Raw genomic sequence first — 18,506 nt, forward strand, 5'->3', positions numbered from 1 at the left:
ACTTTCACACGCTACCAGGAGGTGCCGGAATCGAACCGGCTGATTACCAGACGGCGATTACAGAGCCAGACTCGCCCCCACCGGTGTAGTGTAGTGCCCACATAGCACAAAATTATTAACATTATGAATATTCACCAGGGCCCATTGTGACCTAGCTCTGCCAGTAAACCCATAAATTAATTAATTTGTTCAGCAAATATCATAATTACAACAACACTGTGCTAATGATGTAGTTTTATTAATCAGCCTAGGCCATGCACTTTTATACACTCAATATACAGTACACCAGACCACCTAATGAGCCTGACACCTGTTCACACACACCAGTATGATTATACATTATTAAAGCCAAAACACAGGAGAAACCAACGTCTTCACCAAATGCCTTCTAATAGAAGCTTGTAAACGCTGCCACTACCTATTGTCATGAGTATGGACATAGGAAAATACAAAAGCCTTTAACTGAGGAACATTACATTTCTTACCTATTCACATAATAATAAGAAGAAGAAGAAGAAGAAGAAGAAGAAGAAGAAGAAGAAGAAGAAGAAGAAGAAGAAGAAGAAGAAGAAGAAGAAGAAGAAGAAGAAGAAGAAGAAGAAGAAGAAGAAGAAGAAGAAGAATAGTAATAGTAATAATAATGATGATAAAAAAGATTCAGAGACATTTTACTTAAGCCAAATTTCCATTTACTTTTTAATGCGAGTAGAAAAAAAACACATGTCTCTAGATGACAGATGATGAAGGGCACTCCATGTAATGCAGCTGGCATTTTGTCTATGGTGTGTCTGAAGATAAATGTGCTTCGGGGGTTGAACATTAGACAACAGACATATGGGATATAGAAAATAGGGGTTGAATTGATGCTACCAGAGACAGTCTGTATACTGAGACAGACTCTTTGGACAGACGTTGATACTACTAGCCCAGCTTGTCTTAGTCTTTCAACGCCTCATGTTATAGACCAGCCAAGTATTCAACCAAGCTATTGTACAGGCACTGAAAAGTATCATGATACTCAAAATGTGGACAATATTAGTGAAAAACGACTATTTTAAGTATAGTGACTTATGAATATCAGAATTGTATTCGTTACCCCACTATGACTGTATTGTGTTACAATTGACAGCTTCTAAAAAAGATGTTGCTGCCTTCTCTGTCACAGGCCAAATTTCACAATTGTACCCACAACTTGTACACACAGCTGAAATGTACATATTGTCTCCACATAATTTCCCAAAGAATAACTTCCATGATAGGGTTGTCTGTCGTCGCAGCAGATTCTCTCTCTCTCTCTCTCTCTCTCTCTCTCTCTCTCTCTCTCTCTCTCTCTCTCTCTCTCTCTCTCTCTCGCTCTCGCTCTCGCTCTCGCTCTCTCTCTCTCTCTCTCTCTCTCTCTCTCTCTCTCTCTCTCTCTCTCTCTCTCTCTCTCTCTCTCTCTCTCTCTCTTTTTTCTTCCAGTCCCCCTTCGCAGCTTTGCATTTTGTCGAGGCAGACTGTGGCAATTATTTTCCATTATATTCCTTTTGAACATTGGAAATGTAATTGGTAATCGTATATACCAACAATTGTAGAACAAGGTTTTTTTTATTTTTTTTAAGCTCTCAATGTTTCTGAGCAGCTACTCAGAGAAAAGAGTCTTGAGAGAAAAAGAAGAAAGGAAAAAACACACGTTCTCCCTTTGACCGATTTTCCTCTGCTGTGTGCGTGTCTGGCGTCCCAAGAGTTTGTGTTTGGTTCCCTATTCTAGAAAAACCCCAGCGCTGCCAAAGAGAATAGCGCCTGTTCCTCTCTTGTTCTTCTCACTGCAAGCTTCTAGGAGTAATATTTGGAAAGGGAAGTGTTTGTAATAAAACAGCAGAACGCTTGCCAGCCCTTTAAAAGTTTATAGAGTCAACTTGGCCGCATGCCCCCCCCTGTTGCTTCTTAATTTGTCACACATTTCTCACGTCGGCATCTCTGTGTGGAGTCTGTTTGTGTGGAAGGCGTTGCAGGTCTCACCGCGTTCTGGTACCTCCTCTTCCACAGAGACCGGCCGGGCCTATATATCCGACGGGGTGACAACCCCCGCGCTCACAAGTGCTCTCCAGCTGCGAATTTATGTCCTTCCCCCACTCAAGCGCTCAAGTGGAGTGAACGCCTACCTCCATGCCGTACGCGGAGCTCTTAACTACCCCGGCGGTGTAATTATTCTCAATTTAGTCCGGATAGCTCCTTAATTGCGGCTGCGTCTGTGTTGCTCCTGCTGACGCCCGCGTTGGGATTTGAATGCTCTTCTCTGCTTTTATCGAGCGACTTTCTCTTTTGCAAAAGAAATAAAATAAAACTGATGTTTGCTTTCAATTTGTGTCAGGTTTGTATCATCTCCTGGGGATAGTAAAAGGTGGGTCTGTCTGGTTAGAGTCATAGCCCAGTTTCAGAAAAAGAGCTACACAGGTAGTCTTACTGTCCCTCTCCCCAGGACATATAGGAATGTGTGTGTGTGTTTGCGTGTGTGTGTAGTACCTGCTATAATTAGAAGCATCTATTGTTCCAGGCCAGTCCGCCGAGACCACCCGCCCCACTTGCCGAAAAACAAACACCACAGGGCATTATTTTCGCCACTGTGTGGGCGAGAGTGTTTTGTAACTATAGACATAAGGTGTACTGTGTTGCCACACGCATGCACGTACACGCACACAGCTCAATGTTCATATTTAGATTAATTCAAAACGTATGCTCTCTTATTGGTTAGATTGTCATTGGTTGAGATTTGCACTTCAATATTAACAAGTACCCACCGGGTGCCGTCACTTAAAAAGCACAGTGCGTGAGTGTAGCACCGTAGCAGTGCCACCAGCTGTTGAAACGCTCGCTCTATTCAAACAGTGATTTATTGGATTTATTTCTGTATTGTCTGAGCCTTTGATACAAGGACATACGGTATTATGAAATCTACCCGGAATGAGCGCGTGCCTCTGTGACACGGTCCCAGCTGCACGGGCCCTTCATCATCATGCTGCTCCTGGTTCTGATATGTATTATACATGACTCCACTTTTAGTCCTATTTCATTCATTCGTTTAATCAAGCTAATTGAGTTAGTCGAGACCGTCCTATTATTAGCCGCTGTCTTGCTCTCTTAATTCTGGCGTCACGTGGGCCAGGTGTGAAACTGGCACCGGAACTGGGTTAACCCTTTCACTACCACACTACGGATGGTCTGTGGTGTGATAGTAAAGGGTTAACCTGCTGTAGTGTGGTAGTGAAAGGGTTAACCTTCTGTAGTGTGGTAGTGAAAGGGTTAACCATTTGGTAGTGTGGTAGTGAAAGGGTTAATAAATAAGAGTATTCACCCAAAGAACTTGAAACGATAGAACAGCCATTCCCCGTTAGATCAACATGCGTGTTACTGTACACTTCCTAAGTCAGACCTGTGGTAACACCACGCGAGCCGGCTCCCCATTGGGTCCGAACGCGGCACACACAAACAAATAGCTTCCAGGCGAAAATGGTCGTCAATAAAGTCAATTTGACTTGCCGGGGTGATGTGTTGGTGTCTTCTCTCTCATCCTGTAATGAATTGCCGGCGCGGTAATCACATTAAAGTGTTGGGGGACAGCCAATTTTACGGTTATTCACATTGACGTCCCTTGTCCTGTGGGATGACCAGTGAGCGAGGCATGTCTGAGGCGCGGGGAGGCTGTGGAGCTCACTTCTGGAGGCATGTCTGAGGCTGTGGAGCTCACTTCTGGAGGCATGTCTGAGGCTGTGGAGCTCGCTTCTGGAGGCATGTCTGAGGCTGTGGAGCTCACTTCTGGATGCATGTCTGAGGCTGTGGAGCTCACTTCTGGAGGCATGTCTGAGGCACTGAAGCTCACTTCTGGAGGCATGTCTGAGGCGCGGGGAGGCTGTGGAGCTCAGATCTGGATGCTCATTTGGTCTGGAGCTGCTCCAGTTTCCAACAGGGATGTGCATCGCTAGGATAAAAAAATTATACATTTTCATTCCATATCCATACCAATTATGCTTTTTTTTGTTTTTTTATCCACTTTTTCTCCTCATTTTTCTATTTTTCTCCCATCCCAATTTCATATTGCCAATTCTCCCCTCCCCTGTCTTGAACGTTGCTAACCCATCTGTTGTGAAGGATCAGATTAAACCGAATATATATTTATTTATATATATATATTTAATTGTATTTGTATATCGTTTGATATCCCCTGTATATTCCTTGTACAATATGCACTGAATATCCCTTTAGTCTACTAAACAGCCCATAATAGTTTCATTCTACCATTGGACGAGAACCTGGCGCCAGGTTGCCATACCCCTAGGTCCAAGTTCAATCGTGCCGCCCAACATGTCGTGGCAAGCCCCGGTTCCGCGCAGGAATATGTCGGGCGAAATACGAATGGTACTATTTGTTCATAGCGCATATATATATGGCGCAAGTAAAGTAGAACTTTCTTTTAGTCCAGTTCTTTACCCTCCAACAGAGTGACAGACGCAAAGCCTCCCCACGACGCACGTGTGGTGTAGTAAGGCCTACTTGGCCCCAGAATAGGCATTGAGATATCGTGTAGATTAATAGTTGAATAGTCATAGTTTGGCACTATACCGTCGAGTTGGACGTATTCTATTAAGCTAATAATAGTCTATTTATGTATGGTGCATCGTTCGGTTAGAGTTCTAAAGTTATCAGTACCCCCATCGTTCCTGACGTTATCTGGACGCTTAACCAGGCTGGGCAGACCCCTAGTGGTGCTTGCATCCGAGGAGCTCCGAGCCAGGGCGACCGGACCTGTATATTGGATTACTCTACCCGGACGACGGCGAGCCTTCCACGGCTTGGATTATGCTTTGGGTGCTTTGATTATTCCATGGATAAAGGCCAACACTGCGGAGTGTTGGAACTACCCCCCGGAGAGGACTCCAGGTGAGACGGCGCTCTACACCAGTGAGGTCGCCTCACGTCTCTCCGTTGTGGACCGGCAGCCACCGTCCACAGAGGGTCCAGCTGTATTCGTCTGCGGACCGAGGTTCTGTGGGCACCGTGTTCAAGACTTTGAATTCTCCCAAGACACCGTCGGCCAGATGGGATACCGCCAGCGGCTTCTCTAACCCCCCCCTCCTACTGTCTTACAACCAGCGGGACCCCCCCCCCCCTTAGTGTATCCAGCTATAATCATTTAAGTACCATCGCTATCGTTTCCTAAATATTCCAGGTTGTATACTTACTCCCTGCGTAACCAGAGATTGGACATTCAATGTTGATTTACCTACGAATACTCATTTGCCATAAAAGTGCATATTTCATATTTCAAATCATAAATGTAATTAAGTGAACGTTGTATATACCTTTTGCTATATTAAACCTTCGATTTGGTACATTTGTGTGGATTCGTTTCATCAGGTGGGAAAGTGTTCATCATACTTATATCATGTACTGGATGGCCAGAAGTTAAAGTACAAGAGGTAGTGGTATTAAATATCATATCTAACAATACAGTCAGGGAATTGTACCCCTCAGTTACAATTGGTCCTTCGAGCCGGATGGTAACTAGTGTAATATTAATATAGTGTTATTAATATTGAAATGGCCTATGATGAACACTCCACGAAACGATCCTCCTAACCTAGAACGCCCGCGGCGCAGACGACAGACACCTCAGTACTTAGAGGCTTACACTGTCAGTCAACTACCTAGCCTTCGACAAACGGTAAACGCGGTAAAAGTAGAAAGTAAAATTATGTCTGACCTTAACGACCAGGTTTCCCCGACCACAGAGGCCCTAGTAGGTCCTAATGTAACTGACCAAACTCACGGTGGGGACCAGGAAGGAGCTGACATGCCTTTACCCCCCGCCACTACCCAAGAAGTAGTCCCCGACCAGCCCCGGGAGGAAGACAACCCTACAGAGAGAGAACTCTGCACGGAAGAAGAGGAGGAGAGCGCAGAGGAAATAGAGCTCCAGGACTCCCCAACGAGTACCCCCAGGAGCGGCTCACGCAGGAGCGGCTCACCTCCACAACCGCCTTCCCCCAGCGAAGCGGAGAGGATGCTACAACAGGCGTTCCTCGTCAGCCTGACAGCCTCTACCGAACGCGATCGACTCCAAGCACAGGCGCTTAGCGAGCGCGAACAACTCCAAGCGCAACAACGGAGCGAAGACCAGCGCACACGCCTGGAGATGAGACGCCTCCAGACAGAAGAGAATATGGCAAGAGACTGGGCCGACGCCCAGCGCACCGCTGCCGGTGCCCAAAGAGAAGCAGATCTCACCAAGCGCGAAGTCGAGCGCGACAAGTTACAAGCGCAGCTAATGGAGCAGCTGATCCGCAAGGCAACACCCTCCCCCTCCGCCAGGGGTTCAAGGAACTCGTCGAGACAACAGTCAAGGGCAGCGTCTCCTCAACGAGCAAGCGACCCTGAACTTGACCAACAGACCGAGCCTATACCCCCCGCAGACCCCCTTCACAGACCGGTCCAAGCGAGACCCAGCTACAAGGAAGGAGCGGCATACACTGCGGAGAAGCTAAATAAACGATTACAGGATCTGGAAGATCTGATAGAGGAAGAAGAGGGAGAGGAGGAGAACCAAGCCCGACGACAGCACAGTACTCCACCGGACCAGGAGGTCCCATACAGTCCAGGCTATACCCCCGCGGCGCTGCGCTACAGACCCCCGACTCTATTCACGGGTGAGCACGACGCACGACCAGCCCCGAGGAATAGCACCTGGACCAGCGGGCCATGGTACCCTGTCAGTACCAGCCCACAGCGAGGCGCAAGAGGGGACTCGCCCAGGAGGTCTCTCCCCCAACGCTCGCCGATGTATCAGCCATCCACGGCGTCATACATTGCCACGCCGTCATTCCCAGACTTCGCCTATGAGAGTCGAGCACAGTACACGGAGCTCCGGATGTGCTTAGAGACAATGATGGTGGATGTCGCTGATGAACGCCACAAGTATGCAATATTACTGAAGCACCTGAAAGTACCGTGAGCGCACAATATAGCGCTAGCCTATGCCACCTCTTCGACACCATACACAGCGGCCCTAGCGGCGCTGGACCAGAGATATGGACGTATATGGGATTACGTAATCCAAGAGATAAGGCATATTGATCGCCTACCCCCAGCCACAGACAATCGCTCACTAGACGACCTGTCAATCAAAGTGCAGTCCCTGGTAGGGATGCTGGGAGCGCAACGGGAGAAGGGCATGCATGAGCTATACGCCAACTCTAACGTCGAGAGGATTTTGGAGAAGCTGCCACCCGCCAGACAGGAGCGCTTTAGGCGGCAGAGAGATTACCGGGATCCCAACGGCCCCGAGCCATCCCTCCTTGATCTAGCCGACTTCCTGGCGAGAGAAGTCAGCAGCTTACGACTAGATACATTTGGGCGGAGCACGCCAAGCTCCAGAGAGGGACCCAGGAGAATAAATGATGGAAGAAGATCGGTGACTGTCATGCACCAATCAGAGTCAGTACCGAGCAGTAAGAGTCACAGCACCCCCTCGAGAAAAGAGAAGTGGAAGATAGCGTGTCCCTACTGTGAGAAAGAACACTGGCTGTCACAATGTGACCTATTCACAAAGATGAATGCAGAAGAAGTGAGTCAATGGATAAAGTCCAACCGGCGCTGTTATCGATGTGCGCGGCCCCACATGGCAGCCGAATGCCGCCTAAAGAAAAGGTGCAGCCGGTGCGATGGAGCCCATCTAGATATACTACACGATAGTAACAGAAGACAGCCTCCACCTGCACCACGGAGCGGCACCAAGGCAAGTGTCATGTACATTGACCCCGCCAGCAGCAGCGGCGCCCAAGTGCTCTTAAAGGTAGTCCGTGTGACATTGAGCTACCAAGATAAAGTCATGGACACTTACGCCGTCCTTGATGACGGGTCAGAGAAGACCCTTCTGCTCGCGTCCGCTGCGGCCCAGTTGGGACTGCGGGGGAGCAAGAACGAAATGACGATTCGGACAATAAGAAGAGATTTAAAGACGATAAAGGGCGAGAATGTCTCCTTCACCATCGCAGCAAACGGGCAGCCAGAGCGACGGTACAAGATTACAAATGCTTTCACCAGCCAAGAAATAGGACTATCGCAGTACACCTACCCTGTCACCAAGTTGATGGATAAATATGTGCACCTGCGCCAATTACCTATCCCGCTCATAGACGGCGCTACCCCGACCCTGCTGATAGGCTCCGACCATGCAGAACTTATAGTCCCGATTGACCGGGTTCATACAGGACCCCGAGGCTGTCCTGCAGCAGTCGAGACCCGCCTAGGGTGGACCCTACAAGGCCCCCTCGCTAAATCTCTCAACCGAACAGCAGCCACTAGCTGCCTCCACTCCAGAACGACAGAAGAAGACACCACTCTCCTGCAGCATGTCGAGAGGCTATGGACCCTAGAGACAATGCCCTTTAAGAACGAAAAGAAAGATATTCGCTCTAAAGAAGACATTTACGCCATCAACCTACTCGAGCAGGGGACAAAGAGAGTCACAGTCGGCGGAGTGATGAGATACGCAACTCCACTCCTGAGGCGAGAGGGAATGCCCACCTTTCACGCAAAGAAAGACGCCACGGAGCGCTATCTATTGAACACGGAGTGGCGCCTAGCCAAAGACCCCGCTCAAGAGAGTGTGTACCGCGCTGAGATTGAGAAGCTAATCACAGCGGGACACGTAACAAAGATTGACATTAAAGAGGCCGATCAGACGACCGAATCATGGTACGTGCCGCATCACAAGGTCCATCACAACGGCAAGGATCGCATTGTGTTTAACTGCAGCTACCAGATCGGATCCCAAAATCTGAATAAAGAGCTCTTGCCCGGCCCCACACTCGGCCCCTCCCTACTAGGCGTGCTACTGCGCTTCCGCCAGGACAAGGTGGCTATCAGCGGGGATATCAAAGGGATGTTCTTGCAGGTGAGACTAGTAGAGGAGGACAAGCCTCTGCTACGGTTCCTATGGAGAGAGAGGATCGGAGATGAGAACCCAGCCATCTACCAGTGGGAAGTACTCCCCTTCGGAACCACATGTAGCCCGTGCTGTGCTACATTTGCACTACAGAAACACGTCACAGAGGACCCAGCAGCAGATGAAGAGGTCCAACACAGTGTGAAGAACAGTTTCTACGTGGACAACTGTTTACAAAGCGTTTCGACTCAAGAAGAAGCCGAGGCTCTCCTAATCAAGTTACGCGCCTCCCTGATCAAAGGCGGCTTTGATCTCAGGCAGTGGGCCAGCAGTGACCCGCACGTATTGCGCAGCCTCTCCTCCGCGGACAAGGCTGCCAGCAGCGAGACCTGGATGGCGACAATCCCAGGAGAAGCCCAAGAAATGACACTAGGACTAGTCTGGCGCTTCAAAACAGACTCGCTCCACTATAGACACAAACCCTTGGCTCCAGAGCAGGGAAGGTCGACGGCGATACCGACCACCAGACGGAGTGTGTACAGAACACTCGCCAGACAATATGACCCGTTGGGATGTATTCTACCTTACACCACCAGGGCAAAGATGATTGTACGAGCACTATGGGACAAGGACCAGGGCTGGGACGACCCAATACCCGCACACCTTGCCTCAACATGGAGAGAGTGGGAGACGGAACTCCGCTCACTCCCAGGCGTCAATATACGCCGCAGCTACTTCCCATCCACAGTGAGGCCAGAGACATGCGAGATTGATCTACACGTCTTCAGCGACGCCTCCGAAGTAGCCTACGGATCGGTGGCCTACCTGCGTGCCCAAGAGAAGGGAGGAAAGATACACACTGCTTTCATCCTGGCCCGCTCAAGAATAGCCCCACGTAAGCAACAATCTATCCCACGTCTAGAGCTCTGCGCAGCCCTCGCAGGAGCGCATCTAGCCACGTTAATCCAACGTGAACTCACCATTCCGGTGCACAGAACAATCTTGTGGTCAGATTCCACGACAGTACTCACATGGATCAAGTCTGATTCATGCAGATACAAAGTCTTCGTGGGAGTCAGAGTCACCGAGATTCAAGAGTTAACAGAAGAAGCGAGCTGGCGGTATGTGGACACCAAACACAACCCAGCTGACGTCATCACCCGGGGAATGTCTCTGGATGACCTAACCCGTCGCAACATCTACAGTGACGGACCAGAATTCCTCAAGCTCCCGGAAGGAGATTGGCCTACGCCCACCCCGCGGGAAGCAAGTAACGAGGAGGTTGAGAACAAGAAACCTATGTTCTGTGGACTGAGCACTGTCGCCTCCACAGACCCCAACATAGATGACTGCATTACCCTAGAGAGTGCGCAGCAAAGAACATTCCTGCGGCACCACCCAGAGATTCAGTCCCCCACTGACATGTCAGCAGCTGACTACGAAGAAGCAGAACTTCTTCTACTACAACGAGCCCAGAGAGACTCGTTCCCCGATGAGCTAGACTGTCTACAGGGAGGAAACCCCGTCCCATCAGACAGCAGACTGATTCACCTGGCACCAGAGAGTGACGCCCATAATCTCATCAGAGTGGGTGGTCGCCTGCGGAGAGCCCCCGATCTACCAGATGACATTAAGTACCCGATCGTCTTGAACAGCCGACACAAGGTCACAGAGCTGATCATAAAGAAATACGACGAGGATGTACACCACGCAGGAGCAGAGAGAGTCTTCGCGGAGATCAGACGTCGTTATTGGATATTGCAAGGGAGAGAAGCAGTACGGCGCTTCCAGCGAACCTGTCTAGACTGCCGTAAGTGGCGCGCGCAGCCCAGCATACCACGGATGGCTGACTTACCCCCCTGTCGCCTCCGAATCGGCGACAAGCCATTCCACTCCACAGGCATGGACTGCTTTGGCCCGTTGTATATAAAGAGAGGAAGAGGCACCGAGAAGCGGTGGGGTATTGTATTCAAATGCATGACCACCAGAGCGATACATATCGAGCTCCTTCCGACCATGAGCACAGACTCATTCCTTATGGCCTTCCGAAGATTCACATCACGGAAAGGAAAACCGTCTACATTGTTGTCTGATCACGGGACCAACTTCAAAGGCGGAGAAAGAGAGCTGAGAGAGAGCTTCCAAGCTATGGGCCCAGAACTTAAGACCCACCTCGCTCCATCCCAGATTGACTTCCAGTTTAATCCCCCGAACGCACCCCACTTCGGTGGAACCTGGGAACGAGAAGTACGTTCTATAAAGACAGCCCTGTACGCCGTACTTGGGGCCCAGACTGTGGCGGAGGAAGTCCTAATGACAGTCCTCACGGAGATCGAGGGATTATTGAACTCAAAGCCCCTCGGTTACGTCTCCAGTGATGTAGCAGATGTCGACCCAGTCACCCCCAACACACTCCTAATGGGGCGGCTGGACCCCGCGCTACCCCAGACAATGTACAGGCCTGAAGAAGCGAACGGCCGAAGAATGTGGAGGTACAGCCAAGTACTAGCTGACACGTTTTGGAGCAGCTTCCTACTTCACTACCTACCGTCTCTACAGACCCGCCAGAAGTGGGTAAAAGAGAGAGACAATTTGACAGAAGGAACAGTCGTCATGATTATTGACCAGTCACTACCCAGAGCTATGTGGCCGGCTGGCCGCGTAAGCAAAGTGATCACCGGTGCCGATGGCAAGGTCCGAGCAGCTGAAGTACTCGTCCAAGGGCGCACTTACACACGTCCCGTAGCGAGGCTCATAGAACTGCCCCGACTCCCAGATACTATCGATGATGACCATGACCCCATGACTTTTTGAGTTGACTGACCCTTACAGCGGACCTTGAGTGGTGGACAGTGCGGTTAATCTGTCTCTGCTTAGCTAATTAGGTGGGACTAATTAGGGGGCGGCTGTTGTGAAGGATCAGATTAAACCGAATATATATATTTATTTATATATATATATTTAATTGTATTTGTATATCGTTTGATATCCCCTGTATATTCCTTGTACAATATGCACTGAATATCCCTTTAGTCTACTAAACAGCCCATAATAGTTTCATTCTACCATTGGACGAGAACCTGGCGCCAGGTTGCCATACCCCTAGGTCCAAGTTCAATCGTGCCGCCCAACATGTCGTGGCAAGCCCCGGTTCCGCGCAGGAATATGTCGGGCGAAATACGAATGGTACTATTTGTTCATAGCGCATATATATATGGCGCAAGTAAAGTAGAACTTTCTTTTAGTCCAGTTCTTTACCCTCCAACAGAGTGACAGACGCAAAGCCTCCCCACGACGCACGTGTGGTGTAGTAAGGCCTACTTGGCCCCAGAATAGGCATTGAGATATCGTGTAGATTAATAGTTGAATAGTCATAGTTTGGCACTATACCGTCGAGTTGGACGTATTCTATTAAGCTAATAATAGTCTATTTATGTATGGTGCATCGTTCGGTTAGAGTTCTAAAGTTATCAGTACCCCCATCGTTCCTGACGTTATCTGGACGCTTAACCAGGCTGGGCAGACCCCTAGTGGTGCTTGCATCCGAGGAGCTCCGAGCCAGGGCGACCGGACCTGTATATTGGATTACTCTACCCGGACGACGGCGAGCCTTCCACGGCTTGGATTATGCTTTGGGTGCTTTGATTATTCCATGGATAAAGGCCAACACTGCGGAGTGTTGGAACTACCCCCCGGAGAGGACTCCAGGTGAGACGGCGCTCTACACCAGTGAGGTCGCCTCACGTCTCTCCGTTGTGGACCGGCAGCCACCGTCCACAGAGGGTCCAGCTGTATTCGTCTGCGGACCGAGGTTCTGTGGGCACCGTGTTCAAGACTTTGAATTCTCCCAAGACACCGTCGGCCAGATGGGATACCGCCAGCGGCTTCTCTAACCCCCCCCTCCTACTGTCTTACAACCAGCGGGACCCCCCCCCCCTTAGTGTATCCAGCTATAATCATTTAAGTACCATCGCTATCGTTTCCTAAATATTCCAGGTTGTATACTTACTCCCTGCGTAACCAGAGATTGGACATTCAATGTTGATTTACCTACGAATACTCATTTGCCATAAAAGTGCATATTTCATATTTCAAATCATAAATGTAATTAAGTGAACGTTGTATATACCTTTTGCTATATTAAACCTTCGATTTGGTACATTTGTGTGGATTCGTTTCATCAGGTGGGAAAGTGTTCATCATACTTATATCATGTACTGGATGGCCAGAAGTTAAAGTACAAGAGGTAGTGGTATTAAATATCATATCTAACAATACAGTCAGGGAATTGTACCCCTCAGTTACACCATCGACTTTCCACCCGCTGACTCTGCCAAATGAGCCAGTACGACGGCCGGCCCAAGTCGAAGGCAATGCTGAGACTGGCATTCGATACCGGAGTCTCTTGCATTGGTGACAAGCGCAATCTCCGCTACGCCACCCAGCCGCTCTCATACCAATTATGCTTAAGATTATCTCTGATTCACTTAAAACGATAATTTCTATTGATTGCATGTTGCTGATTTTGGGGGGGTGTCCGGGATCTTTTTAAATATATATATATATTTTTAGCAATTATTTCCCATAGTCTGATCCTGGATAGGTATTGCTATTGCGATCATGTGTAATTCTGGCCCCTGTTGGCCGTGAGCGGCACTTCACTTGTTTTCAATACATTTCCCATGAGCGTCTTTACTCTGTTGCATTTTAGCGTCTTACCATCTAAGCGGTTTGCCAAAAACACAGCACTTCTTAGCTTACACAATCCTGTTATAACTAAGAGATTCACTGGGGGGGGGGGGGTATTATTGTTTTTGTGCCTATATCACTAGATGTATCAACATTTCAAGTTAGCATTTCACGTTAGCAGTTAGCATTTCAGGATGACGGCGTGGCCAGCTGGGCAATAGATAGATAGATAGATAGATAGATAGATAGATAGATAGATAGATAGATAGATAGATAGATAGATAGATAGATAGATAGATAGATGCATACATACATACTTTATTGATCCCCTTGGGGAAATTCAGTTATCCAATAGCTCTCATGGTTGACATACGTTAAGACATAAATGGACACACAATAAAATCAGTACTTAAGTTAAAAAGTTTAAACATTTAAAAAGTTTAAAAAGGTAGCAGCAGTCAAATAGATCAATATGTTAAGGTAATTGGCACAATTGTTCAATTGAGTGGGGGGGACTCATGAGCCAAAAGATCCCCTGTACCGCTCAGTCCGTGAGCGCAGTGAGATGAGCCGTACACCGCAGCTGTTCCTCTGTCCTGCCAGGGTGTGATGGAGAGGGTGGCTGTCATTCTTCATGGTGTCCTGCAGCTTGCTCCTTGTGCGTCTCTCCACCACAACCCCAAGCTCCTACCAAGCACTGAACCAGCCTTTTTCACCAGCTTGTCCAGCCGGTACAATAGGGACTATGATAGGTTCCCAGGATTAGTTGCGTCACACAGCCGTTCAGATTTGGAGGACATAGAGAGAAGCCCCCACACAGTGGAAGGATGTGAAAGAGGCGCTCTGGTGACAAGTTCTGCACAAATAACAATCTGTATCAAACTGTGTCATGCCTCCAAGAGGAGTTAACTGTAGAAAAAACACGTTTCTGAGTGGAAGGGGCCTTTAACACTTTCAGCGCCACGCTATCTCCCCATCTGCACTGCCTGTGGCCACGCTTAAAAAGATGGTAATTTTCACGATGTTTGCAGAGCTATATCTATATTATAGCTATGGAGACAATACTATGGCTCATTTGACAGTCACTATCTCTCGTCCAACATGTAAAAAAGAGTTAATTTTTTCATGTATACGTTCGCGTGTTATCCCGTGGTGAATATTGTATAGTTTCAGAGTGATCCTGGCTAATTCCTGGAAGCTGAGTTATGGAGCGCTATGTGCATTTTGCGAAAGTCGTTCGCGTTGCTTGCCTGGACATGATACTATTTCCAAATCAAAGGTATATAATAGGTATTATGTTTCATCATGAAGGCATCAAAGGGGGGGCAGTAGTTTTGTGATGTTCTGATCGTCAGCAACGGCATACGTTTTGGAGTGTGACATATGATCGTTTCGATCAATGTGAAATCATTGCACACAAACTATGCATCAAGTGTGCTGGACGCGTTCCAAGTGGCTCGAATGAAGCATTTCACTTGCCCAGGTCCCATTCTCCGCCCGGACCATATAAAATGTAACACACAGTGTGAAATAAGGTTTCAAATGGTAGGCGATACTGCCACCTAGCAGGATTCAGCCGGCATTGCAATCTCGAGGTCTCAGAATGAGTCCCAATGATACACCGAGATCTGTGAGACTGTATAGAATATTAAAATCGAATAAAAGAAAAACGATGAAAACCTGAGATTTCTCGGGTTTTCAGGGGTTCTGGCGCTCAGCGCATGGCGGAGAAACCCGAGAAATGTCGGGTATGGCACTGAATGTGTTAATGCAAACAACGCATTAACCGTCAACCTTACGATATCAAAAAGCTATTTTGTAAAAAAGATAATAATAATCAAATCCTGCCTCAACAATCATACTATAATTCGCCTCTCACCTGTTGCAAGGAGCAGAGACAGCATGGATTATGCATCAGTGGAGCCTTCCAGTGATGCAAGAGACTTGGATCATTGGATCATATGATATATGTGGGCTATAAATAATGGGGGGGGGGGGGGCATCAACTTGACTCGATGGTCTAGTTAGTCAATAGTTTAGATTGTGACAGAACGTGTGTTCACTGATACCATAGCAGCTATAAGATGAATCATCCATGCCTCCAGCCCTCCCTCCACACACTGTACACAATAGGCAGGCACACACAAGGGGATGCACACTCACTCCACAACAGGACAGCGTAAGGGATGAGGAGAATGTCACCGCTCTCCTAATACCTAAACATATTTGTGAATGGGTCCTTGCTTGATCGTCTTGCCAAAACAAGGAAGGTATTTAAAAGGAAAAGTGTGAAAAATAATGAGCACCGGACCATTAAACAATGTGCGATGAAGGTTAGCAGCAAAGGTGTCTGTTATCTTGCAGGCCTAGACGGAGTATAATAATAGTCATAATGGTGAATAATGGAGCCCCATTACTTCCAGTTTTTAATTATTAAGTGATGAGTACAGAAAAGATTTCTCACAGTCTCTTGGAAGTTATCCCCTTCCTCCCAACAGAGACGGATGAGTTTAATAAAGTACATTTCTGCAAACATCCCTTGGTCCTTATTGCTTGTTCCATGATATTGTTTTTTTTAATGAATTTTTTTATCTTTTCCCCCCTCCTTTTTCCTCCGTTTTTCTCCCATCCCAATGTTAGTCGTTATGCCAATTCCCAATCCCCTTCCTGGTCGCTGCGCACCTACCCCCCACAGTCGGTCTGGGAGAGTGGAGGCTATAGACCACCGTAACACTTCCGGGATTCTGAAATCAGGGAGGAGATTGCGGGGGGGGTCAAATGAATGAATGTGGACGAGAGCCGTGATGTAAGTGGTTGCCGATACGGCTGTGGGGGTGCTAGAGACATGATCGAATAGACATTTATGCGCCTCGCTCTCCTGAACACGGCGTGACCCATAACTAATCGATCAGAACTAAATCGGCAGAGAAAAAGCCCATTTTAAAGCACCTATTCCGCATGGACATGCGCAGAGTGCCCATGGAGTCTGGACGACGCGAGATGACGCTCGAATGAATGTGGACTGTTCTATCAGAGGGGGGAGCTTCGGTGGCCAGCCGAACAGGATAATGAAAAAATGGCCAGACACGTCTTATGGCGACATCTACAATTACCTCATTGCGTCTACAGGTAGACCAATGTTTATATTTAAGTGCAGCGGTCTGTAGCCACTTACATGACCATCGAAGCTCCCCCCTCTGATAGAACAGTCCACATTCATTCGAGCGTCATCTCGCGTCGTCCAGACTCCATGGGCACTCTGCGCATGTCCATGCGGAATAGGTGCTTTAAAATGGGCTTTTTCTCTGCCGATTTAGTTCTGATCGATTAGTTATGGGTCACGCCGTGTTCAGGAGAGCGAGGCGCATAAACGTCTATTCGATCATGTCTCTAGCACCCCCACAGCCGTATCGGCAACCACTTCCATCACGGCTCTCGTCCACATCCATTCATTTGACCCCCCCGCAATCTCCTCCCTGATTTCAATGTAACGCGGAAGTGTAGTGGTCTATCACGTGCTTCCTCCGACACACGTGTAGCCAATCAACCGCTTCTTTTCACCTGGCAGCGCGGACTCTCACTGAGAGGGTGTAACGTGTGGAAGGATCACACTACCCCCCTTAGATCCTTTCCTCGCTGAGCAGGCGCCCCGACCGAATTGTAGGAGTCGCTGTTTACAACGACCAGGACCCACCCACCAGCTTTCCCACCCCTAACACTGCCAATTGTGTTAGTATGAACGACCAGCCAAGCTGGTAGCAATGCCGAGAACTGGGCTTGAACCCAGCGTCTCCTGCATTAGTGGCGAGCGCCTTGCCCACTACACCACCTAGCCGCCTCATCCATGATATTGTATGCTGCCTGTCCATTAGAGCAGGGGTCCCCAACCTTTTTTGCACCACGGACCGGTTTAATGTAGGCATTATTTTCACGGACCGGCCTTCAAGTTGTGGCAGATAAATACAGCAAACATTTTATAAGACAACGGGACAACGTTAAGTGCACGAAAAATACAACTCACCATAACGCTGAATCAGTGGGAGCCCTGGGCTTGATGGTCCCACATCACGTTTTTCTCTTTAAAAAAACTCCAAAGGCTTATCTTTTAATCCAGGGTGCTTGGTCTCCATGTGCCGAAGCAGTTTTGAAGGCTTCATTGCCTCGTTTGCTAGCTTGTTGCCACATATTATGCAGAGCGGACTTGGTGCGTGAGAGTCACCTGTATGTGATAAACTCGTATTTTAAGTATGACTCCGTCCTGGTATTGTCTGTTAAAATAAGCGTTATTTTTCTTGGAGGTCGTAGGCTCCTCTTCTGCCTCATCAGTTGGCATTTCCCCTTTGCAAAGAAGCTCTCCAAAGACATTTGTTTTTTACAAATTTTCGCTAGTTTGCGGGCTTATTTTTTTAGTAGCATATCACGTGACCGAGACAAGCTTCTTGACGTGTCAAGAGGCACACAGGCAAATGTTACGTCAGAAAAAATCCGGTTGTTTTTCAAAATAAAACACCTGTCAGACTCAAATAATCAATACAATGGAAATTATATAAATTATTTATTCTTTCTGTGCGGCCCGGTAACAAATGCCTCACGGACCAGTACCGGGCCGCGGCCCGGTGGTTGGGGACCACTGCATTAGAGGGGTTAACCTCAGCATGGTGGATCTGAGGACCCACAGGGGGTCCTCGTTGGGATTCCAGGGGGTCCCCAAGAAAAATTAGGAACAGTTTAATTGTACTGTTACATTTACTAGAGGGTTAGCTATAGAATAGAGTGACTATTCTATTTTTTGCCTTTCTACCTTTTTCTCCCATCCCCCGATTCAGTCATTATGCCCCCCACTGTCCTACTGTCAGTCTTGGGAGGGTGTAGACTAATTAATTGAGACCTCCCA

General features: G+C 48.2%; 1 protein-coding gene across 2 annotated transcripts in view; it reads left to right on the top strand.

Moving 5' to 3' along the window:
• Window positions 1-18,506, top strand: part of gstcd (glutathione S-transferase, C-terminal domain containing) — a 183,524-nt gene that overhangs the window by 136,140 nt on the left and 28,878 nt on the right. The gene's annotated exons all lie outside the window — the stretch shown is intronic.

Source organism: Notolepis coatsorum (assembly GCF_963971535.1).
Source record: "Notolepis coatsorum genome assembly, chromosome: 7".
In the NCBI taxonomy this organism is placed as follows: Eukaryota; Metazoa; Chordata; class Actinopteri; order Aulopiformes; family Paralepididae; genus Notolepis; species Notolepis coatsorum.